Source organism: Sorex fumeus, unplaced genomic scaffold, assembly GCF_029834395.1.
Source record: "Sorex fumeus unplaced genomic scaffold, SorFum_2.1 ptg000063l, whole genome shotgun sequence".
In the NCBI taxonomy this organism is placed as follows: domain Eukaryota; kingdom Metazoa; phylum Chordata; class Mammalia; order Eulipotyphla; family Soricidae; genus Sorex; species Sorex fumeus.
In genome coordinates this window covers 24,485,018-24,511,489 of record NW_026606120.1, presented here as the reverse complement: position 1 = coordinate 24,511,489, position 26,472 = coordinate 24,485,018, and the positions used below count along the sequence as shown (strand labels likewise).

Sequence of the window (26,472 nt, the reverse complement as noted above, 5' to 3'; positions counted from 1 at the left end):
TTCTATCTCTCCTGTCACATGTCTGTAATTTTCAAATGTAACTGAATGATAGTGTCAAGAAATGAGACTCTTTACTGCCATACAAGAAATGACAGCAGATAGTGACTGCCAAATGCTACAGTCTTGGCAGAGGGCATGCAGACTATAATACTGCAAGTTGAACATTGTAAATTAGGTTATAAAATATACAAGTAAATGATAGATCATATTTGCCTAGATATGAAAACCCTCTAATCACCAAATTCATTGATCAACCTGTCATTAAGCCAGCATGGACTGTACCCTCTTCCTAGCTAACAATGGTCAATCTATGAATCGAAGTGCATTGCCTAATTGCATAATGTGCACCCCTTTCCCCACAATCTCGCATCTAGCGTTTCTTACTCTCTCTCTCTCCAAGAGACTCCATCCCTCCTCCAGATTGTGATTTCTTTTGTCCAAGCAGCTAAATGAGCTGCACAGACTTTGGGTGAGCTCACTGTGCCTTTGCAAGATGATCCAAGATGTGCATTATATTTTCAAGCATGTGTCCTGTTTAGAGGCAAAATCTGTAGAGTTTATAGGAATTTATTTTAACTTATTTTTTTTACTTTCAGGTTCTGCACTAAATGATGGACAGTGGCATTCTGTGTCCATATCTACTAGAGGGAGTCACCTGAGTATGACAGTAGATGATAATGCAACTTCCATAGCACATTCCCTACATGGGCAGATTCATTTTGGTGACACATACTATTTGGGAGGTAAGTGAAAGGAACAGGTAATCTGGCTTATTTTAAGACAACAAACATTTTTTGTGGGGTTGGGACTGGATCACACCCAGCTGTGCTCAGGGTTTGCTCCTGGTTCTGTGCTCAGGGATCACTCCTGGAGGGTTCAGGGACCACAATATGGGAATGCATGGGATTGAACCTGCCTCTAACACGTGCAAGGCAAGCACCCTACCCACTGTACTATTGCTTTGGCTCCAAGACAACAAATATTTTAAAATAAAGTTAAAAATGAATATTTTTAATTATGCTATGGTCAGTGGCAATCTTGAGGGGACAAAGTTGAAAAAATCATGACCCAAAGTGCATATTTACTAGGTGGCCTTGTTTAAATATGCACAAAGAAAGAAATTTGACACTAGTGTTTTGCAATACCTTTATATCACAGTTATCTGGAAAGCTTCCAAAAGGTTGGTGCCTGCCTCTGTTTCACAAGCTGCTAATGTCTCAGGTCATGAGGTCTGTTCAACAGGTTCCTTACTGTTTTCTAGATCATTCTCTGTGCAGACAGCATTGGAAGGCATTGTTCTCCTCTCTAGTCTTGACTGCTTTTCTGTAAGTTCCTAAAGCCAATCCTCTCCAGATGCTCTGTGTTAATCATGCTGCCATATGTCAGGATTATTCTCCTTTTCTCAGTTGGTTCTTCTTCTACCTGGAGCTTGATGACTCAGTAGTGCGGCCCCTGAGCATATGACATCAATGGTAGCACCTGGAAGCCCATAAGAGGTAGCCAGGTACCCCACCTTGTCCTTCTGAGCCTGGATCTGCAACTCGCCAAGAAGTACTTCTTAGCCACTCTCGACAGAAGTCACTTTTGTATAGCATATCAATAATTGTAGGTAGCAGCTATAAACAGTGATCCCTTTGCTTGGTGATGAGATTTACCAAAACCCTAGCAGGGCCTCTCTACCCTAAGCATAGTAAATGGATGGAGCATGGAAAATTCATCTCCTCAGTGCATTTTAATTGTGATTTGGGGCCAAATTCAACCATGCTCAGGGTTTACGCCCAGCTCTGTGCTCAAGGTTCAATACTAGCAGTACTTGGAGGACCATATGTAGTGCCAGATATCTAACCAGTCGTCCACCTGCATGGCATCTTACCCTTTGTATTACTATCATTCTGGCCCAACAGTGAATCTTTTATTAACACTGATTTTAAGTGCTGTGCTTTACAATACTGTTACTAGTAGGGTTTTATGGCTATAATGTGTCAACATCACACTCTCCACTATAATGCCTACTTCCCTCCCCACTGTTGTCTCAGATGTCTCTTCATCTTAACTCCTCACCCACCCCAGTTCAGTCTACCACTTCTCAGGTTCTGTTGCCTTTGGGCAATTGTTATTCTCTTACTATGTGTTTCTTTCTATGGCACATATGAGAGAGATTGTTCTGTACCTGTTCTTCAACCTCTGGATAACTTCATTCAACATAATACAACCCCCACCCATCCAGTAGGCAATAAACAGCTTGGTTTTCTCTATTCTTATAGTCCAGAATTCCATTATATTTATATCCCATTATTTCCTTATCCAATCATCTCTTGATTGATTCCAGTGGGATCACCTTAGCCAGAGTGTTGTTGTGGAATGAAGATTTTGAAGGTGATACTCCCATACATAGGAACATTGAAGTAAAGAATCACATGTCCTCTGGAGGCTTAGAGATGCCATAAAAGATATATTTCTCATTGTCTTGAAACACTCCTTAATATATTTTGTTTAGTGTTTTGTAATTATTTATTTTTAAAATAAGTTTGGAATCAAGGTGAAGATAGAGTGATTAATTGACAGCCTCACCAGAATGTATAGTATCTTCCCTAGGAATTGACAACAGGCACATAAAGCATGACTCCTAAGATTCTTGAAGCAGCATTCACTAGGAAGGGCAGGTTGGTACCAGCAACCAGCAACCTTGATTTCTTGGTCCTCTCACATGCTAACTGTGGTTCATTTCTGGCCCAGATTATTTACTAAAGTTTTGTGCTTATGCATCATAAGTGTAAATCTGTAAGTATAAATCTTATAGTTTAAAAGATTTTACAGCTTCTTAGAGGAACAAATTCCTTCAAAATGAAATAATTTATCCAATAATTATAATTTAAATGGAAAAAATTTAAATCAATAAAAGAAATAAACCAAATGCTTGATATAATATTGAATGATGCAAAATAAAGTACTTTCTAAAATTTTTAACGATTTAAAACTATTTCAAAGTATTTAAACAAATTTCAAAATCCTTAAAATTTAAACATTCTTTATATTTAATGAAATGTATAGCTAGAGAAGGAAATTTTCATAAATATTCAAAGACTACTCTCCACACGCTTGGACAAGCCTCCCGCATGAAAGAACTGGCAAAGGAACCCAGGTGTGTGGGACCTGGGGCTGAGACCTCCAAGTCTGCTGGATCGGGACTGGTCCTCCTCCAACCAGATTCCCTAGCTAGAGAGTTATACCCACCAATTGCCCCCGGTGCCCAAGTAATCCCATCAATGGCCAAGATCCAGAGACTATAAAGTCAAGCTCCCGGAAGAGAACAACACAGAGTCTCCTTCCCCTGCACCTAACTGTCCTCACCAGGGCCCCTGAAAGTAGACAGGTTGAGTTTCCCTTCCCACCCCAAGCAGAGCCTCAACAGCTGAAGACCACTGGAACCCAACCACAGCCATGCTTAAGACCACTTTCCACACACTCAGTTGAGCCTCATGCATGAAAGAACTGCAGAGGAACCCAGGTATGCGGGACCTGGGCTTGAGACCTCCAAGCCTGCTCAGATTGGGACTGAGCCTCCTCCACCCAGATCCCCCATCTTCCAGTAGCTTGGCAGTCACACCCACAAACTGCCCCTGGTGATGTGTAATATCATTAACGGTGACGATCCAGAGACCAAGTTCCTGGAAGCGACCTCTAGTTTTCACTCTAAGGAGAACCTGGTAGGCTACCAAGAGAATCCTGCCCGTGTGGCAGAGTCTGGCAAGCTCCCTGTGGTATATCTGATATGCCAAAACCCAGTAACAATGATGGGTTTCATTTCCCTGACCCTGAAAGAGCCTCCAATGAGGCACTTGCTAAAATCTCAGGGCTAGGACAAATGGAGACGTTACTGATGCCTGCTCGAGGAAATTGATGAACAATGGGATGGCAGTGATACAGTGATTCAAAGCTTTGTGATATCAATCAGTTATTACTATGAAAAAAGAGTCACTGTCACTGTCCTCCCGTTGTTCATCAATTTGCTTGAGCGGGCCCAGTAACATCTCCATTGGAGATTTTGTTGTTAATGTGTTTGGCATATCCAATACCTCACGGGTATCTCACCAGGCTCTGCCGTGCGAGCAAGATACTCTAGGTAGCTTGCCAGGCTCTCTGAGAGGGGCAGAGGAATCGAACTCGGGTCAGCCATGTTGGCTGCGTGCAAGGCAAACGCTCTACCACTGTGCTATCTATCACTCCAGCCCAATGAAAAAAGAGTATATGCCTTAACTTTTCTGAGGCTGGAGCAATAGCAGGTAGGGCATTTGCCTTGCTTGCAGCCAACCAGGGTTCGATTCGAAGCATCCTATTTGGTCCCCTGAGCACCACCAGAAGTAATTCCTGAGTTCAGAGCCAGGAATAACCCCTGAGCATCGCTGGGTGTTACCAAAAAAGAAAATAAATAAATAAATACTAATCTTTCCTAAATAATATACATAGGCACATTCTATCATCTACAAAATCAAGTGACAGTACTTTTGATAGTATACATCATGACAATGCTTCACTTCCGCCCTCAGATTCTCATTTTTGTAGATATTGCCTTGCATCTTTTTTTAAAACTGATCTTTGTTATACTCTTCTTTGTAATCCCTAATTTTCATAGGCAGTTAAAATTGTCTTGGCTTGTTTTTAAATATAAAATCAGTAAGATAATACTGTAAGTTTTATGACTTTTTTGAGATCTAGCTTAGTAAACATGAAGAGCTAAAGTTAACTCATTCTCACTTTGATTATGGTTTTTGTTTATAATCTTGATTATCTCTTCTGTCTCTTTCTGAAATCCAATAGTTGGTGCTCAGATTTCTTTTTTTAACAGTGAAAAGTGCTGTGAGTATTCTTGTACAACTGCCAAGAGTCATCTTGCCATTGTATTTTTACTTTTCCCTTATACATCAATTATCTGATTCCCCCAATGTGGACACTTCATCTAATGACACAGCAGCCATGCACTAATATATCAGTGACATTTTTCAATTGTTAAGTTGAACAAATGTTCAAGATGCACAGAAGAGATGATGAGTGTGCTATTAATATGTGGCTTCATTAATATCTGTGAGAGGAATCTAGATATTTGGAAGCAAAGCATATCAAAGATGATAGACATGTTCTTTTTCATAGAGTTTTGTTGATATGCAGACCATTAGCCTGGTTATAATATAGTTGCCTGTAAAAAACAGTGTCTCTGAGATGAGTCTATTACAATGTTGGCACTGATGATTGCAAATTGCTGAATCAAGGTTTAATTCTGGAGGCCTTCATCCACCTGGGTAACCAGGGTAAGACCCGGCATGCAGGGTCCCCAGAACCATTTGAGTCCTTGCTTTGAACCTTCAGTTCATCAATGCCTACTTGTACCTATTAAATAAACACACCATGCACAATTTTTTTTGGTGCCTGATATTTGGGGTAGTTGAAAGGCAGGCTCTAAATAAATTTCTTTTAATGGAATCTATTTAATGACATACTTATACCCCAAAGTTAGGGAATACTCAACAATAATCAGAATCCCCTGAGTATCCTTGTGTTAAATGTCAGCATTTTTGTGTACTGTAAAGACATTTCACTAAATACTCATTGTACTATAGTGAAATGATTGATAATTTATGTTATCCTCAGTGGTACTTAACCTATGGCTCCCTTGGCAGTGATGAATCTCTAGTGATAGCATAGCAGGTAGGGCATTTGCCTTGCATGCGGCCGATCTGGGTTCAATTCCTCTGCCCCTCTCGGAGAGCCCGGCAAGATACCGAGAGTATTTTGCCCACATGGTAAAGCCTAGCAAGCTTCCCGTTACATATTCAATATGCCAAAAACAGTAACAAGAAGTCTCACAATGGAGATGTTACTGGTGCCCACTCGAGAAAATTGATGGGTAATGGGAGAACAGTGACAGTGACAGTAATAAACATTACCATTCACTTTCACTCTTAATCCAAAATTAGGTGACTGATGAATGATCTCTGCCATTTTACCAGTACAATGTTGGGGTCAGTCTTCTCTATGGTTACTTGTCCTGAGCTCTCTTGAGCCTTGGTCCCTTATTCTTGACCTCTTTCTCAATTCTGGAAATTGAATCGGTAGTAGTGGCTTGACCTTTTCCTCATTCAAGTTCCACTTTTACAAAGTTTTCCTTATGAGTGAATACATTTGACTTAGTTTAGATAAGTTTGCTTGAGTTTGGGATCTGGTGGAAGAAAGATATGCTGAAAGAGAATAATAATAATAATAATTATATAAAGCTGTTTATTCACTTACTACTTCCCTTTTCTTCTCCTAACATTCCTATAGTTGCTAGTACTATATATAGAAGTAACGTATAAAGATGAATCATTTTTTCAAATAGAGCCAGCCATTTAGAAATTCTTTTATAAATTATCCTCTTTGGAATACATTTTTAAAAATGGTAAAAAGAAAGTTATAGAATAAACAGTTCTTTACATTGTAGTCACTGTCACTGTCACTGTCCTCCTGTTGTTCATAGATTTGCTTGAGCAGGCCGAGTAACATTGTGAGACTTGTTACTGTGTTTGGCATATCGAATACATCACGGATAGCTTTCCAGGCTTTGCTCTGTGGGCAAGATAATCTTGGTGGCTTGCTGGGCTCTCTGTGAGGAGTGGAGGAATCGAACTCAGGTCGGCTGGGTTGGCCACGTGCAAGGCAAATGCCCTACCACTGTGCTATCACTCCAGCACCTTTCTCTTAGCTAACTGAATTTAATTGAACATGACCATAATCAGAGGTGCCCTCATTGTCACTAAAGTAGGTCCAATATACTGAATACTTGGCTGAAGGGTGGCTGTTCATAATTGTTCCTGATTTTTCCATCAATCCAGAAGTTCACAATCATCAGTCCTTCTGATTCACATGACTACTCTAACAACTATTGGCTTGATAGTTTCTTAAAAAAAATTATTGTTTAATCCAAACATCCAGCCTGGTTCAAATAAGAAGAAATTATTTCTCTTTAATGATTGTTCTGGCTTTATTTTTAGTGAAACAAGATAAGTTTTTATTGCACAAAACTTACTTAGAAATATGCAAAGTAGGGCTAGAGTAATAGTACAGAAGATAAAGCTTTGCATGTGGTCAACCTGTTTTAGATTCCTGCATCCCAAATGGTCCCCCAGCACCACCTAGACTAATTCCTCAGTGAAGAGCCATGATTGGCCCTGAGCATAACCCCTGAGTGATCCCTGAGCATAACCATCCCTGCCCCCAAAATAAGAAAATTGAAAGGGGGGGAAAAGGTAAAGATTACATGTTCAAAAGGAAACATGAACTTGAAAGATGAAGCAAGCAAGGATACATAGAGATAAACAAGTGAGATAAGTGTTCAATAGAGAACACAGACTTGAAGAGCTAATCTTTTTTTTTTTTTTTTGCTTTTTGGGTCACACCCGGCGATGCACAGGGGTTACTCCTGGCTCTGCACTCAGGAGTTTCTCCTGGCGGTGCTCGGGGGACCATATGGGATGCTGGGAATTGAACCCAGGTCGGCCGCGTGCAAGGCAAACGCCCTACCCTCTGTGCTATCTCTCCAGCCCTGAAGAGCTAACCTTTGACTATTTTAAAATAGTATGTCATTCAGATCGGAATCCATAAGGTACATTGAAGACAAAGTCGGCAAAACCCTCCATGACATTGAAGCTAATGGTGTCTTCAAAGATGTCACGTCACTGGCTAAGCAACTGAAAACAGAGATAGACAAATGAGACTATCTTAAATTAAGAAGCTTCTGCACCTCAAAAGAAACAGTGACCAAAATACAAAGACAGTCCACAGAATGGGAAAGGGTATTCGCCAAATACACATCTGACAAGGGGTTGATATCAAGGATATACAAAGTACTGGTTGAACTCCCCAAGAAGAAAACATCCAACCCTATCAGAAAATGGGACGACGAAATAAACAGAAAGTTCCTCAAAGATGAAATTCAAATGGCTAAAAGACACATGAGAAAATGCTCTACATCCCTAATCATCAGGGAGGTGCAGATCAAAACAACAATGAGATATCATTTCACACCGCAGAGACTGGCCCACATCCAAAAGAACAAAAGCAACCCGTGCTGGCGCATATGTGGCGAGAAAGGGACCCTCCTTCACAGCCGGTGGGAATGCCGACTGCTTCAGCCCTGGAAAACAGTATGGACGATGCTCAAAAATCTAGAAATTGAGCTCCCATTTGACCCAGCAATTCCACTCCTGGAACTATACCCCAGAGAGGCAAAAAAGTATAGTCGAAGCGACATCTGCAGTTGTCTGTTCATTGCAGCACTGTTTACAATAGATAGAATCTGGAAAAAACCTGAGTGCCCAAGAACAGATGACGTGTTAAAGAAGCTTTGGTACATCTACACAATGGAATACTATGTAGCTGTCAGAAAGGATGAAGTCATGAAATTTACATACAAGTACTACATGGAAAGTATCATGCTAAGCGAAATGAGTCAGAAAGAGAGGGATAGACATAGAAAGATTGCATTCATCTGGGGAACATAAAGTAACAAAATAGGAGACTAACACCCAAGAATAGCCGAGATAAGTACCAGGAGGATTATTCCATGGCTTTGAGGACAGCCGCACACGCTAGGGGAAAAGGCAGCTGAGATAGAGAAGGGAGCACCAAATAAAGGATGTTGGGAGGTTCCTCTCAGGATGGGAAATGCGTGATGAGAGTAGACTATAGTCCGAACAAGATTGCCACTCAATGTCTCTTTTGCAAACCGCAGCACTCAAAAGGAGAGAGATAACAAAAGGGAATGCCCTGCCACAGAGGTAGGGTGGGATGGAGGGAAGGGAGGTGGGAGGGATACTGGGACTGGTGGTGGTGGAGAATGGGCACTGGTGGAGGGATGGGTATTCAAACATTGTATAACTGAAACCAAAGCACAAAAATTTGTAAGTCTGCAACTGTACCTCATTGTGTTTCACTAATAGAAATTTAAGGAAAAAAATAGTATGCATGTCAAATTTCCACAAACCAAAATAAAAGAAAGACTAAAATTTGAGCTCTTATTGAAAATACATAGGAGGGAAACTGGGAAAACTAATGTTTCTTCTCCTCTTCTAATTTCTTGACTGAAATCTCTTATAAAGATAAGAAAAATAAACAATTTTATTAATTTGTTTACTATTTATTTACTCCTTTATATAAGAAGTCAGAGTAACTCCCAAGAATGCATAAGCTACTAGCTTAAATACCATTTCCAGCTGAAGACCAAAAGAAACATTCAGGGACAAAGACAAGGATAGGCAGACACTGTGATCAGGAAAAATAGCACAATAAACAAGGATAAAATCCTCATGCAGATTTAATTTGCTGCCTACTCCAATGCTCATGGCAGAGCCTGGCAAGCTCCCGGTGGTGTATTCAATATGCCAAAAAACAGTAATAACAAGTCTCACAATGGAGATGTTACTAGTGCCTGCTCCAGCAAATGAATGAACGAACAATGGGAGTACAGTGCTACAGTGCTAGTCCAGTGTTGATTTTCTAGGTATTTATTGATCTTTGTAGTATAGAAAGTGAGACACCCTGGTAATTGGAGAATTCCATTTTATATGCAAATTTCACCTACAAAAATTTCACATACAAAATTTTGTATCTATTGTTTTTTAAGAATAATCAGCTGAAGATAATGCTTGTGCTCAAAGGGATGAGCACATGCTTTGTGAACATTGCTTTGCATGCAGAAGACCTCAGTTTTGATCCTTGGTACCTCATGGTCCCCCAAACACTTCCAGGAAGAGAACCTGAGCACCAAGCTGCTCTGGGCAATGTCTGTTGTTATCTAAAAGCAAGGGAAAAAACAAACAACAGAAAAGGAAAAAAAGAAAAGAATAAGGTAACCCTTGTTTGTTCTTTGCTGTTGCTTTTATTTTTTTGGACCACACCCTGAGTTGCTCAGGGTTTACTCCTGAGCACCGAGGACTCACTCCTGTCAGGTTTGCGGGACCTTATGGAATGTTGGGAAGCAAAGATGTGGTGTCGGAGCTCATTTGTCACCACATCTCCTTTCTTGAGATGTGTACTTTCATGCTTTCCTGTCTAATGCTCAGATGTGTATAGGGGCTCTCTCTGCCCTTGGAGAAGCCCAGGTTCTCTCTTGAGCATAATACTGTCCACTTGCTCCCACTTTCTCTTCCTCTTTCCCTTCAAAACCTCCAAATAAAATCTGTTTTACTTCCAAATTTTTTTTGGAAGTAAAAAAAAAAAATGGGGAAGTAAAAAAAACCCTTTTTTTGGGAAGTAAAATCTGAATATTTTCATGGTGGCGGGATTGTAAGCCAGTAGAGCACTTGCAGGCAGCCACCCTGGGTTCAATCCCCAGCACCCATGAACGATGCATCCTGAGCATTGAGCCAGGAGTAAGTTCTGAGTACTGCTGAGTGTGGCCTGAAAACAAAACAAAGCAAAACAACAAACAAAAGCCTAAATATTTTGAAATAATGTGTCTCATTCATGTTTGCTTACCAAAAATAGGACAGTCAGTTAAATTAGTGCTATGTGATAATAGCCTACACTGCTACAGTGTTGGATTCTTCAGGACTCTTCCTCTGTGTGGGAGATTTAGCTTGTTTGTTTGGGTGGCCATATTCAGCAGTGCTCAGAGTTTACTTTTGGCTCTGTCTTCAGGAGTCAGGGGACAATATGTGGTGCCTGGGGTTGAACGCGGGTCAGCCGCATGCAAGGCAAGTGTCCAACGGCACTATACTGGCCCTCTTCACGGAAGATTTGTGCGGAGGTGGTTCAGTGAGATTAATTCTTGCCAACAACCCCTAGAAGGGTGGAGAGAACAGATGGATGAACAGCGGAGTAGGCTGACTGGGGGTATGTTTGTAATGACTCAGTGATTCTATATGAGATATTGGTGCTGGGAATCCCTTCCAGGGAGTCCCAGATGAGGAAATGTGTCTAGGTCACGATTGTATCCATTGTCCCTTTGAACATTGGTTATGTCTGGGGAAGAGCATTACCTTAGGAGATTCAATTCCCTTTAGCCAGGGAAAGTTTTACCCAAAGGCAATACAGAATGGAGTGGTACTGGGGTCAGTACAAATGTTCGTTTGTTCTCCCAGTCACTGCCTGTCACAAACGCGTTTTGCAACAACTGCTTCTTTGTAGGTACAGCAACCATATCTTTGGCCCCTCCAGATGTTTTTTAATTTTGTTTTGGGGCCACACCTGGAAATGCTCAGGGGTTACTCCTGGCTTTGAGTTTTCGAAATCACGCCTTATGGTCCTCTGGAGATCATACAGGCTGAAACCTGGTCAGCCTTGTGCAAGGCAAATGCTCACCTGCTGTACTATTGCTCCAGTCCCATGATTGTTTCTTTGTAATCATTGTAATAGTCCTTTTCCTAAATGTCCACTCCTTTACATTCTAAACTTGCAGTGTACAAGAAGCTGTGATTAATAGAGGTAAACTCAGGGCAGCATGTGGCAATTCTCAAGATTCTGTTAACCCACAGCAGGGGATGGATGAAGGTTTAAATTCCATCTTGCTGTGATTTTTATTTTAAAGCATCTCCTTTCTTATCATTATTAAAAGAACATTGTTTTCTTGCAAATTCCATTGGAATAACACAAAGCAACCATGTAGATATTGTGGTTTGTAATTTATAATGGGACAGTCAAGGACTGTACCAGAAGTTGTGAAAATTACTATTATTGAAAAAAATCGATGCTACAAGGAGTAGCACTGTAGCACTGTCCTCCCGTTGTTCATCAATTGCTTGAGCGGGCCCAGTTACATCTACATTGTGAGACTTGTTGTTATTGTGTTTGGCATATCAAATACGTCATGGGAAGCCAGGCTTTGCTGTGCGGGGGAGATACTCTGGGTAGCTTGTCGGGCTCTCCAAGAGGGGCAGAGGAATTGAACTCAGATCAGCCAGGTCAGCAGACTGCAAGACAAACGCCCTACAAGGAGTATTCTTATATATTTTTCTTCATAGTTTCCATAGACATGGCAATACAAGATAGTTCTTAATTCTTTATGATATTGACTGAAGTGTCCAGTTCAACAAAATATTTTAAATGTAAATATAAATCTTAGAGGTGCAAAACAATTGTTATAAAAATTCTTTAAGAGTATGCCTGCGCATGCCTACAGACACACAGAAGTTAGGTATTTAGCATGAATTTTAATAAATAAAATTTAGTTTTCAGTTTCAATTTATGACATTTATTTTTATTTCATTTTATTTTCAAACACTTTCTACTTAGTACCTCTTATCAAACCTGCTCATTAGTTTGAGTTCAGTATCATGGTAATGTCATTCTTTATGCTTTTAATTTCTTCCTTAATTACCTTTCTGATCAACTCATTGTTCAGCATTGAGTTGTTTAATTTCCAGGTGATTTGGTTCTCTGCATCTGTGCATGATTAGGTTCTATCTTCAGTGCATTGTGGTCTGAAAAGATAGTTATATGATGTCTATCTTTCTGATTTTGTTGAGGTGTGTTTTGTGACACAGCACGTGCTCTATTCTATAAAATGTTCCGTGTGCACTGGAAAGATTGTGCATTCATTTTGGGGACGATGTAAAGTCCTGTGAAGACCTTCTCTCTTCAATCTCTTCCTTCAAAGCCAATGTTTCTTTGCTGAGTGTTAATCTTCTTGATCTATCCAGAGGTGACAAGGCGGTGTTGAAGTCTCCAACAACTATTTGTTGCTAGCAATGTTTTACTTAAAACTGTTGGCAGCTGTTTTAAGTATTTCGCTGGTCCCTCATTAGGTGTGTATTCGTTTAGGACTGTGATTTCTTCCTGCTGTACATATCCATTGTTTATTAAAAATAGCCTTCACTGTCTCTTCTAGTCTTTTTCAACCTGCAATCCATGAGGTTAGATACTTGGATGGCCACCACAACTTTTTTGAGGGAATTCTTTGCTAGCAGGATTGTTTTCCATCCTTTGACCATTGAGTCTGTGTTTGCTCTGACTGTTCAGATGTGTTTCTTATAGGTAGCAGAATGTTGGATTCAGTTTCTGAATCCATTTTTGTCACTTTGTGTCTCTTAATTAGTGCATTTAGACCACTGATATTGAGAGAGATTATTGCCATGGGGATTTGTGCCATCTTTCTGTAGAGTTTTTTTGTGCTTATAGGATTTTTTTCTTGTCTTACAGTAGCTCATTTAGTTCTTTTAACGTTAGTTTTGAGTCTGAAGTTCCTGAGCTGTTTTTTATTCATGAAATAGTGTATTGTTCCTTCAAGCTTGAGTGAGAGTTTAGCCGAATATAGTATTCTTGGTGAGGCATTCATTTCATTGAGTTTTTTTCACTACATCTCACCATTGTCTTTGGGCTTAGAAAGGTTCCTCTGATAAGTCTGCTGTAAATCTAAGGGATGCTCCTTTGTATGTGATTTTCTTCTTTGACCTTGCTGCTTGCAGTATTGTGTTTCTATCCGTGGCATCCATCATTCTGACTATGATATGTCTTGGAGTCTTTTTATTTGGGTCTCTTTTAGCTGGCACCCTCCGGGTCCTAGGATCTGGATGCCTGCATTCTCCAGCTTTGGGAACTTTCCAGCAATGACATCTTTAACTGTGGCTTTTTCATTGGGGTTGCCTCCCAGTCCTTCTGGTCCTCTAATTATTCTAATGTTGTTTCTCTTTGATTCACCCCCTAGGTCTCTGATTCACCCCAGAGCTATTTTGAGGTTTTTTCCCCCATTATTTATTGTTGCCTGTAAGCTTTCTGTAGCTCATCTTCAAGCTCACTGATTTTGTCTTCGGCTGTAGCCATCCTATGTTTGAGGGCACCCACTGACTTTTTATTTCATCTACTAAGTCCTTTATTAGTGACACTTCTGTTTGTAGCTTTCTAATTTCTGCTCTCATTTCTTCCTGTATTTTCTTGTCTGTCATTCCACTCTTTCTTTCATGTCCTCCTTTAACTTACTGTATGCTTTTTCCATTTCCTTGAGTTCATTGAACATCTTCAACATTTCATCTCTAAATCCCTTACCAGAGAGATTGTATTTGTGGGTAACGCCTGCTGAGGCTTCTGGACTCTTCACTTAATCCTTTCCTCCTGTGGGAATTTGAGCTGCTTCTTTATATTGTCGTGGTTATATGGAGGTGGGACCTTCTAGTTCACTATCATTATTTCCTCTTGCGGCGAGAAAGTATTCTGGATGAGCTCACTTGATGGTGGTCACGTTTTCCCCCTTCTATAAGTCCTTCCTCTCAGGTGCTCCTCTGTATGTGAGGCCTCTGGTGAACCTGTGATCTTTTATTATAATGAGCTTGTGTGGCTTCTTATGTTCACTGGTATTTTGGTGAAATTGGAATAGACTAGTGGACTATTGGCCTATTGTATTTGAAATAGCTAGGATGTTCTTCATGGAATTAGGTGATGAAGAGTGGGATGTGACTTCAGGGTGCCAGGAATGGGGAAGATCACTGGCCCCACACCTCGTACTGTAAAGGCCACACCCCCTGCCACAGAAGCCATGCCCCCTGCCAGGCTGTAGGTGGTATCCTGGTCTGAGAGGCTGACTGCAGCATAAGTGGGGGAATGGCCACCGGTGACTGGTCACTCACCTGGCACATGGGGTGGATGCAGGAAGCACTGGAGGATGGCATGGGTCAGGCAGGCTGGGTGGATCTGGGTGCGAGGAACTGTCTGGAGCATGGGCACGGAAACCTATGCTTTTAAAAAGAAAACCAAGTTCTGCTTAAAACAGATTTTCATTAACTCTATACTTTTACCCCTTACCTTCTTCTGGTCATTCCATAAACTTGGCCTTAGTTTATATTTTTCATGTTACCAATACCAGAAACTCTTGTTCCTGTCAACTTCCTAGCACTCTGTCCTGCTCCAAAGGGAAGAGGAGTGTAATTCCCAGGGGTAGTTTCTACAATAAACACTGTGGTGTAACGGGTTTTTTTGTGGTGTGTGTGTGTGTGTGTGTGTGTGTGTGTGTGTGTGTGTTTGTGTGTGTGTGTCTGCTTGCCCTTTTAGGCTGTCCTGATAGCAACTCTGGCTCTGGATGCAGAAATCCTGGATTTCAGGGCTGCATGCGGCTCATCTCCGTTAGCCACAAGGAGGTGGATCTCATCGCAGTGCAGCAGGGGCAGCTGGGCAGTTTCCATGACCTGCAAATAGATATCTGTAGCCTGACTGACAGGTAAGGAGTTACTAGATTATTTACATATACAGGTTTTCAAATTTGGGTAGCAGATTAAGTAAAAAATCAAGAGCTGGAAAATTGGATTTTCTTATCATCACCCGATTCCCCTTCCAAAGGGTAAAATAAGCACAAGCTAAACATGAAGAAAAAAAAAACATAGTACAGTGAGTAAGAAAACTTCTTTGCATGTGACCAAGATGGGTTCCATCTCAATACCACAGATGGTCTCTCTCTAACCTCGGTATGACACCAAGACAAAACAATTTTATAATTTCACAACAGAATATTGAAAACACAAAAGATATTGAAAACCTTGTACAGAATGGGATACTGGCCAAAACAACAGTCTACTGAAGAGTCCATTGAAGGCCACCCCCACCTCCACAACCCTAATAGATATCTCGATAGGCCTGTCTCCTTGACAGGCTGATTTTTAAAATTACTTTTATTGAGGTACCAGGATTTGCAATACTTTTAGTGTTTTTCATGCAAATATCTTTTGAACATCACAACCCCGTACTGTAACTTCTCTATTCATCTGCCATTGAGCACTTGAGTGGTTTTCAGATTTTTGTTATTTTCTGTAGTGCTGTAATGAAAATTGCTGTGCATACATAATTTCAATGAATGGTTTATATTCTTGGAATAGATAACTAGGAGTGAAATTGCTGAATCTCATGCTAATTCTATTTTTAATTTTGGGGGAAAATCTCCATACTGATTTTCATAAAGACTGAAATCATTTTTTCATCTCCACCAAAAGTAAATGAGGGCTCCTTTTTTCTAAATCTTCTCATTACATGTTTCCAATATTTTTCACATAGTTTAGTCTCACTGTTATGGCATGTCTTTTTGGCATTGTAACTTTTGTTTTCCCGATAATCATTGATAATACACATTTGTCATGTACCTATTTACCTTCTGTATATCTTGTTTGAAGAAGCGACTGTGTAACACTTCTCGCCATTTTACTGGTAAACTTTTTTGTTGTTGGTTTTTTTTCAGTTTTCAACTTATCTTGGATATTATCTTTTTTCCTAGATGTGCATATTTTTTGTTTATTTGGTTCTTTATTGGCCAGACTGGCGGTGCTTAATGTTAACTCCTGGATTCAGGAATAACTCCTGCTAGTGCTTGGGGGGCCATATTGAATGCTGGGTGTCAAACCTGAGTGTCACGAGTACAAGGCAAGTACCCTACCCACCATACGGTCACGCCAGTCCCAGATATGCATATTTTCTCTACCATTTAGCTTTTATTGTACAGAGCTACTTTTTAATTTTTTACTTTATTGAATCACTCTTACAAACCTGTTTATGATTAGATTTCAGTCATACAGTATTCCTACACCCATTTCTCCACCAGTATACATTTCCCAGCACCAGTGTCCCCAGGCTCCCTTCTATCACCCCCCACCTCCTGCCTGCCTCTATGGGAGGGACTTTTCTTCACTCTCTGGCTTTTTTTTCTCTCTCTCCTTCTATCTCTCTCTCCTCATGGACATTGTGATTTGCAATATTGGTACTGAAAGTTATCAAGAATATCCCTTCACCTAGTTTTATCATTTAGATTTTGTCCAGCGTGATCATTTCCTGCTATTTCTGTCATACTAGTCTCTTCACTACCTTACCTGCCCTCAGCCCCCCACACACTTGTGGTTAGTTCCAACCATTGACCAGTCCTCCTAGCCCCTGTTTTCCCTGTACATGGATATTAGTCTTCTACTATATATTATTTTTATATACCACAAATGAATGCAGTCATTCTCTATCTGTTCCTCGCATTTTTGACTCAGAGCTACTTTGATCTAATCCCATTCATTGCTTTTGCTTTTATATTTAATCATTAAACTCCCCACTGAAGTCAATATTATGCACTTTTCTGCCTCTGCTTTCTTTGGTATTTTTAAAATTTCGGTCGAGCATTTAGTTATATGATGCACTTTGAGTTAACTTTTGTGATTCTTTTGCCTGTGGCTAACCCAGTTTTCCAGAAATAATTTATTGAGACAGTTTTGTTCCTTCTTTGCTATAAGTTAACTTTCCATTGGTCTGAGAATCCACCTTTGTTCCAGTACTAAACTGATTTGATACTATAGCTTTTCATATGCACACTTAGGGAATGTAGTGCCCTTCATCTTATTTCTCCACATAATTTCTTTGGCTCATTGGAGTTTCTGTGGCTTCACACAAATTGATCAGTGTCTATTCCATGTTAAATGTATTTATTGCTTTGGGTAAAATGGTCATTTTAACAATGACAGTTCTTTCAAACCATGAACATGTAGTCTTTTTCCATTTCCTTGTAGCTTCCCTTTTTTATGGTAACTTGTAGTTTACTATGTATATCTTTAACCTTATTTGTTAACTTACTATTAAATATTTATTTTTGATGCTATAGTAAATGAGATATAGATTTTGGTTTCTCTTTTAGTTTCTTATTTTACTCTATAAATGCAACATTTTGAATTATACAGATTTTTTTCTCTGAAAATTTTTTTTTCTAGTAGTATTATGGTGACTGTCAGGGATTTCTTAACATATTGTCATGTTATTTGTAAAATGTGATACTTCACTACTTTTTGAACTTGAAATCTCCTTTACTTTTTTTTTCTTAGCTAACTGTTTTGACTGAAACCTTTGACTACTGTATTTCATAATAGTGGTAAGAATGCACACAGTTGATTTGTTGTTTCTTAGGAAAAGCATTTTGTTTTTAAATAAGTGTGATATTTACTGAGTTTGCTATATATGGCATTTGCCATATTGAGGAATGCCTTCCACTTCATTATGCTTTGATCATAAATAACATCTATTTATGTGATCATGTGATTTTTTAAAAAAATTTTCTTTTTGATATGGTTTAACATCCCAAAAATAAATACCACTTGTTTATGGTGTATGATAATTTTAATGTATTGTTGAATTCAGCTCATTGACATTTTATTGAAAATCTTTGCGTCTAGGTTTTTATACGCATATTGATGTTCAGTCTCTCTCTCTCTCTCTCTCTCTCTCTCTCTCTCTCTCTCTCTCTTCTTTTCTTTTTTTTCTTTTTAACTTTTTTTGCTTTTGGTTTTTGTCTTTTGGTGTTTTCCTCACAGAAAGTAGTTGGAAGAATTCCTGTTCCGATTTCCTAAAGATCTTAAGAAAGAAAGAAAGCATGTCTTCGGGGCTTTGATTTTGTTTGTTTGTTTTGCTTCTCGCAGTGCTAGATGACCTTGTAGTGCTGGGAATCAAATTTGGGTCTCAAAGTCATCTCCTTGGCCCCCCACATGATCTTAGTATTTTAAAGATGGGGTTTTACTTAAAGTAGAATTTACCCTTAAATCCATTTGCACACAAACTTGTTTTGGAGAGACTTATGATTTATTTTTCAATAGTATTACTTGCGTTAGCCTGTTAAGGCTTTCTGTTTGTTTGTTTGTTTACTTGTTTTTAATTCAGTCTTGGGACATCATGTGAGTTTAAAAATTCATTCTTTCTGATGACTTTAAGTTTAACATTTTTCTCCTAATTCCTTAACATTTACTTGAACTTATTTTCTTTTTGTTTTCTAATGTAAAACTTCATTGTTAAAAATTTTCCTTTTAGTATTATTTTTGCTCTGTCTCATATGTTATGATGGCTTGTGTGTTTATTCTTATTTGTTTTCAGAAATTCAGTTCTAATAGGATTTCTTCACTGAGCTAATATTAGGCATGTTATTTTGGTTATAGAAACTGATATCATCTGTAAATTATAGAACACATATAGAATCCTGAATCTTGGTATTGAGAGAGGGTCAGAGATGTTAACTCTGAGATAGGGTAAGGCACACACTGGGGCTATAATAGCTAGAACGATCAGAAGTCCCAGTTCTCTCGGAGAGGCCAAATTGTCATTTTTTCTGAATCTCAGAGAATACTCACAGCATGTGATGTACAGTATTTCTCTCACATTGGGACTCCACATTTCCCTCTTGTGTGCAAAGATCCTTTAGCACCACCAAAGTGTATCTACCTTTATTTCACTGCTACACTGTATACATATGTATATATGTGTATATGATACATAAAAAAGGAAAATAAGCTTTCTATATCATTCATAAAATGGAATGCAAAATATGCTGAAATCTCTGGAGATATATAAAATATGAAGTTATATCCTTTAAGCAAAAATTGAGATGCATCACAAATCTTTATGTATGAAAGAGCTACTCACTTTTTTGTTGTCTGACATAGCTACTAAAGGTGATTTTTGTTTGTTTGTTCATTTGTTTTGATTTTGAAGCCACATCTAATTGTAATTGTGCTTCCTTCCTTCTTCCCTTCCTTCCTTCCTTCCTTCCTTCCTTCCTTCCTTCCTTCCTTCCCTCCCTCCCTCCCTCCCTCCCTCCCTCCCTCCCTCCCTCCCTCCCTTCCTTCCTTCCTTCCTTCCTTCCTTCCTTCTTTCCTTCCTTCCTTCCTTCCTTTCTTCCTTCCTTTCACATCCAGTGGTGCTCAGAGCTTGTTCCTTGGCTCTGTTTTAGGGATCACTCCTGACAGGGTTGCAGGGTCCCTGACAGGCCAGAGACTGAACTTAGGTCTGCTGTGTACAAGGCAAATACCTTATTCACTACACTATCTCTCTGCCCCCCATCTATTTATTTAAAAATATTATCCCCAAATGTTTTTAGATAAATCATGGTATTCTTTGTTTTTTAATCTGTCAAACAAACAAAACTGTCCTCCCATTGTTCATCAATTTGCTTGAGCAGGCCCAGTGACGTCTCCATTTTGAGACTTGTTGTTACTGTGTTTGGCATATTTAATATGTCATGGGTAGCTTGCCAGGCTTTGCTGTGCGGGCGAGATACTCTCGGTAGCTTGCTGGGCTCTCTGAGAGGGGAGGAGGAATCGAACCCGGCTCAGCTGGGCTGGCTGCGCGCAAGGCAAATGCCTTACCGCTGTGCTATCACTCCAGCCCATTTTTATTAGTTATTTTAATTCAATTAAAAGAATGGAATCTCTTCATCAGTGCTTTTGCAGTGTTCCAATGTTTCAAAAAGACACAACAATTTACTTCATTTAAATAAATAGTAAAGATGATGCATTTTACTTTAGTTGTGTCATCCCTGCTGCCTGGTACAGAGTGAGAATTTATTGGAATATCACTACTAGTCTTTGTTTAAAATGGTCTGTAGGCCATTGGCCTGCTGCTAGCCTTTGTAAAATGCTTTTCAGTGAAGCAAGATTTTGCCCATCCATGACACTAAGGCTCTATTACCTTAAAAACTAAATATAGTTTTCTCTTTACACGAAAACAAAAGCTGCCACTATAGAATAATAATAAGTTGGGGGTTGTAAGCATCTGGGGGCAGTTCTCTGTATTTGAACTATATATCACTATTAAGACACACCTTAACTTTGATGAAAATGTGGGTGGGAATCAAGTGGGAGAAGCCAGCAGTCCAGAGCAAGGCAGAGCCTTGTATCGAAGCCCAAAGTGTGGCAATTAAGTTTGATCCATTTAAAGATTTCTACACTAGCAACGCTGACTTAGAGGAATAGACGAGGGCACATGGGAGATGGTACTAACTAGTATGACAGAGGTATACCACAGAGGCCTGGGAGCCATCTGAGGCTCTACATGTTGACCTAACGTTCTTAAAATATCTCTGAAGGGCTCAATGCCAGGTCCCCCTTTATACTATTTAGCAAAACTCTGACATCTGGTGAAGATGATGATAGTGAAGACAGCAGAGAAGAACACAAGAGGCAGCTTATTTAACGGTGAAATATTTTGGTCTGAATCGTGAAGATTGGGAGTTTGAAATAGGGAATAGAGATTCTGTAAACAAATTATAGAGCGATTTATGAGTATTCGGTGAGCAGAATCACAAGTTGATTGCTTCATGACTGTGAATGATGGATCATTAATGAGTCGAGCCAAAAGAGTAATTCTTCAGTTCTGGTTGGATCATGGTGTGTATCTCTCAATGGAACAGTATGGGGGAAGAGCACAGTTTTGAGGACTAGAGTCAACATTTTCTATTATTCATTTTTTTATAGTCAGTAATATTATAGAAAGAAAAATCTCAAAGTTGAAAAGAACTTTAACAGGGCATATTCTTTTTTTAATGTAGAGTACTGCTATTTATTCAGCCACTGATTAGCTGATAAATTGGGCATGAACTCCAAATTACTTTTTTTTCATAATTTTATTTATTTATTTTTTCTTCTTATATTTATTTATTGAATCACTGTGGGAAAAGTTACTAAGCTTTCAGGTTTAAGTCTCGGTCATACAATGTTCAAACACCCTTCCCTTCACCAGTACTCATTTTTCACCACCAAGAACCCCAATATAACCCCCTCCCAGCCCTCCCAATGCCTGTGAGGCAGATGATTTCTATTTAACTCTTCTCTACATTGATTACATTCATTATTTCAACAAAAAATGCACCATTACTGTTTAGAATTTCCCCCCAAACAATCAGAATTGCTGACATTGTGAAATACTTTGTTTTCTATAGCTGGTTATGAGAATCAGATAATGTCACGCGGCCGCAATTTTGGATTTCTGCAAAGAGCCAGATAATTACGAGATTGGTTTCTGTGCGTATGGTGTTATGGCTGAGCCAGAGAGCCACCCGTTGGGGGCAACTCGTGACCTTGGTATGGCGTGAAGGACGAGCCGTTATCACCACCCTTCCCATGAGAATGCAGTTGCCTGTCCCCGCTGGCTCACACCTGGCTTTCCTATAAGCTCTGAGGCGGCAGCCACCTTGCTGCCGGGGAGGGGGCGGGGAGGGATGGGAGGTGGAAGGGAGCAACACCCTTTCCCTCCCGGGGAGGCATGGTGCCATAGTTTAACGCATGGTCCATTAATTTTTCTGCAACAAGCTGCCGGACTCTGGACTAAGTCTTTTTGCCTCTGGAGCCATGGCTGTGCTGGAGAGCCGCTCGTGGGGGGCAACTCATGACCTCGGTAGGGCGTGAAGAATGAGCCGGTACCATCCCCCTTCCCATGAGACTACAGTTGCCCCGTCACCACCAGCTCATACCTGGCTTTCCTATAAGCTCTGAGGTGGCAGCCACCTTTTATATGGTCCAGATGCATTTCTGCCAAAAGCTGCTGGGTTTTGAGATTTGTTTCTGAGTCTTTGGGATCATGGCCATTAATCGACTTGATCAGGAGCCAGCTTGATCAGGAGCCAGAGAGGCCGCCGTTCGTAGGCGGCAACTCGGGGTCTCGTTGGGATGGGGAGGAAAGAGCCGGTTTCACCACTGTCTGGTGTGGCCCCATGTATCTCGTCACTGCAGGCCCAAACCTGACTGTCCAGTGGCCTCTGGAGGATGGTGGGCCGCCAGGGAGAACAGCCAAGGCTGCCGGGGGAACAGCCAAGGCACAAAACCTATTCCCACCTGAAGTGGCCCAGCACCAGTAACCTACTGCAGGAATAGGACACATTTCTGCCAAAAGCCTTTGGGTTCCGAGATTTGTTTCTGAGTCTCTAGGATCATGGCCGTTAATCAGTTCGATCAGGAACCAGAGAGGCCATGCCTCCAATTATATAACTGGGCCAGGGGTGGTTTGTGGGTGTGTCTCCCACATACCTAACTTTTGGCCATTTACTGTCTTGGTAAACTTTGCCCCAAGCTTTTGGGGTCTGCCCAAAGGCACAGCAGCAATTTTGGGGTATCTGAAAGTCTGAGGGTGCCGTCAGGCTGCTGATGCACTCGCCTCACAGGTACAGACCGACCTGCTGGGGGCATCATACCCCCAACAGGGCATATTCTTAAGCTTTACCTCAGAACTGAGTGTTGTTTCCCCTCATTCTGGAGAAGAGTATCCTGTTTCTATTCCTTCTTTCCTGCAACCTTGCACAGTTGCAAAGTGACTTATCAAGTTTTTCTTCTGTCCAAACCTGATCCCCATCTATAAATCTGTGTTTGTTGCTCCATGTTGCCTACACTTTATTATTTACAATCCTCCTATTACATGATGAAATGCCTGACTCACTTTACCTTTAGGGCTAATGCTTTTCAAAGGTCAGTGTGACCCCAGCCTTCATTGCCCTTTTCCACGTCATTGGTCAGAAAACAGTTTGGCCCTTGCTGGGTGTGGAGATGCCATGATTTCTCTTTTCCTGGAGAGTTTTGCAGACTGATCCCATTTTGGCTGTGTAAAGAGAAACCACATGCTGGTCTTCTTTGACAATGGAATGCTGCTAAGATATAAGCATAAGTGCGGTTACTCTCACGTCTGGACACAGTCACATTCCAATTTAGCTTCTCTCTCTTCATTTAGCATCTTGTTTCTCCTGTGTGTGTTTGCTTCTTCTAGAAAAGACGAAACTCAGGATATGGAAGGCATCATGCATCATTATAGAATCCAGAAAATAGCTGCTCTCAAAGAGCTGAAGCTCGAAAATAACTGCTCTCAGCAGAGCAGTTACTGAAGGACACAAGTTGTCTGGCCCATAATTTCTGGAAATAAAGAGTTATTTTTTATTTTCTTAAGGAGCTAAACTTCCAATTTGGGCACAAAATCTGGTTTTCTCATTCTTATTTGGTAAAGTCAGGTAGAAGAGTGTTTATGTGTAATGTTGATGTTCAGTACCTAACTTTTTCTCAAAAAAACCAATAGGGAGCCAACCATGAACATCCATCTCCCTAACCTTTTCCCTGGGTCTCTATAGGAGATTTGTTTTGTTTTGGGGCCACGATCAGTTTTGTTTAGGTCTTACTCCAAACTCTGCACTCAGAAATCATTCGGAGTGGGTCTTAGGGGATCATATGGGATGATTTAGTTGTTTGCTATTGTGCAAAGCAAACATCCTATAATCTGTACTATAACTCCAGCCCCTCTATAGCAACTTTAGCTTTCTTTCAAGACGCTGCATCATTTTCACCTTTGTTAAGCTGACTTCTGTGGGGGTAAAATCAGGGACTCTGGTAGGAAACGAGGTCTCAAGCCAGGTCTAGAAATTCATCCCACTTCTTCCCTGTAGGAGAGATAGAACGGTCCCATCTTCACTCCGTAGTCCTGTCTGTTGTCTACAGGTTCTATAATGGCTTGACAGTCCCAGATTGGTCACAGTGTGCAATGGCCAACACAGAACTATGATATAGGGATGGGGGAGAGATGGTGAGCAGTTGCTCTTGCCCCAGCTTTTTGCTGTAAATTTAACTCCTTGAACTTGCTTGAATACATCTTTCACAAAGGCCTAAGGCCGAAGGAAAAGGTGCAATGTAATTACTATAAAGGACACTGAAGAGTAGGACTAATATAAATTAAACAATATTTGTAGAATTATTTTGGAACTAAATTTAATACCTTTAATTAGCTTCATTGAACTTGATTCTACTCATTTATTTACATTTTTGTAATTTACAGACTTAGAAAGTAAGGGTTCCTCTTTATACATTTACCTAGGAAAACTACTCAGAAATTAAAGTTTGACACAAAGTATTCCCCTTATGAAAACACAGGCACAAACCAAATTTCCTTAGAGTTCACAACCTTGGGGTAGAAAAACTGTTGTGAGATCGATGAAAATTAAAAAAATAAGTATATTTAAATTTCAAAATATCCATATCTAGTTTCCTTTAAACTTAAGTAAGTTGATCTGGATCCAGTTCTTATATTTCTGTGTGTTTTAAGAGAAAGTGAAATGAGTTCTTCAGATCCATCTATAGAATTTTTAGTATGTGGGAGTGTGAATTATGTAGAATTCAGAACAGGGAAATCATATAACAGCCAGAGGCTTCCTTTCGTCTTTTAATTTCCTTACTTTGTTCTTTAATGACATTTGTTTTACCTTTCCTAATTGGCAATGATTATGGAAGTTGATTGACGAGACTAGGAAGGATATGGAGCTCTCCATGCTCTTCCAATGAACATACTATCGACTAAGGATACTACCTATTCATGGAAACCTTTTTCTTCTTTAAAAAGTTTTTTAATTCACCATGATTCACAATCCTGTCAATGGGGTTCATGTGTGCAGTGTTCAAAGATCTCATCCTCCACCAGATGCACGTTTCCTCCACCATTCTCTCTCCCTTCAGTCCTCCTTTCTTACTGTCTTCCAACCACAGAAAGCTCAGTTATGTAGACCAGTTTACAGATTCTGTTGCATTAGTTCATTTGTTATTTCCTTTCTATTCTTTTCACCCTATTTATGCTAGAAGCCATTCTGTATCTCCCTCCATCTAGCTGGCTTCACTCAGCGTGATACTCTATCAGTTTAGCAGAAAATCATGATTTTGTCTTTTCTTATAGATAAATAGTATTCTATTGTGAATATATACAAGTTTCTTCATCCAGTTATCTGTTCTTGGTCACTTGGATAATTCATAGATTTTTGGAATATTGCGAATTGTGCTTCAATGAAGAGAGGAATGCAAATGTCTTTTCTGAGTAGAATTTTTAGGGGGAAATGTCAAGAAATGAAATTTCCAAGTTTTATGAAAGCTCAAGTCTTAGATATTATTGAGCAGGGATGTGGGTTGGATCACACCCAATTGTACTTAGAGTTACTCTTGGCTCTTTGCTCAGGGGTCATTCTTGGTGTTTATCAGGAGATCTTATGGAATGCTGGGGATAGAACCCAGGTTGACTATGTGCAGGGAATGTGCTTTTTCTTCTGCTGCTGCTGATCTCTCTGGTTCTCAACTCTTTCTTCTGTGAAGTGTCCATGTTGCTTTCCAGAAGGGTTGAACCAGTTGACATTCCCAGCAGTGAGTATCAGTTCCTTTTGACCCCACATCTATGCCATCCCTGCTTTTTTTTTCCCCCTCTGGGCCAGTCTTACAGGTCTGAGGCAATATCTCTTTTTTTATTTTGATTTGTATTTCTCTGCCGATTTGTTATGCAGAGTTTTTTTCTTTTTTTGAGATGTTGCTCGGGGCACACTTCTGGCTCTGCACTCAGGGATCATTCCGGAAACCTCAGGGACCATTCAATGTGCTTTGGATTGAATTTGGATAGGTCTTATGCAAGACAATACCTTACCTACTGTACTCTCTGGCCCCCTTGATGCAGAACTTTTTCTTTCTTAATTATATTCTCACTGGCCAACAGCATGTCTTTCTTCAGGAAGTGTCTGTTTATCTCTTCTCCCTATTTTTGGATGAAGTTTATTGGAGTATTTTTCTTGTTAAGTTTTTTAAGTGCTTCACAGTTAGCCTCTGCAGACCACAAAATAAAGTCCCTAGGAATCAGGTTAACACAAGAAATGACATATGAGACTTATATAAAGAAACTATGAATCACTACTAAAAGCAATTAAAGAAGACACAAAAAAATGGAAATATATTCCTT

The 26,472-nt window shown here is 40.0% G+C and overlaps 1 pseudogene; it reads left to right on the top strand.

Annotated features, from left to right (window-relative positions):
• The window catches only part of LOC130035264 (contactin-associated protein-like 3), a 199,287-nt pseudogene that overhangs the window by 90,582 nt on the left and 82,233 nt on the right, over nucleotides 1-26,472 (top strand).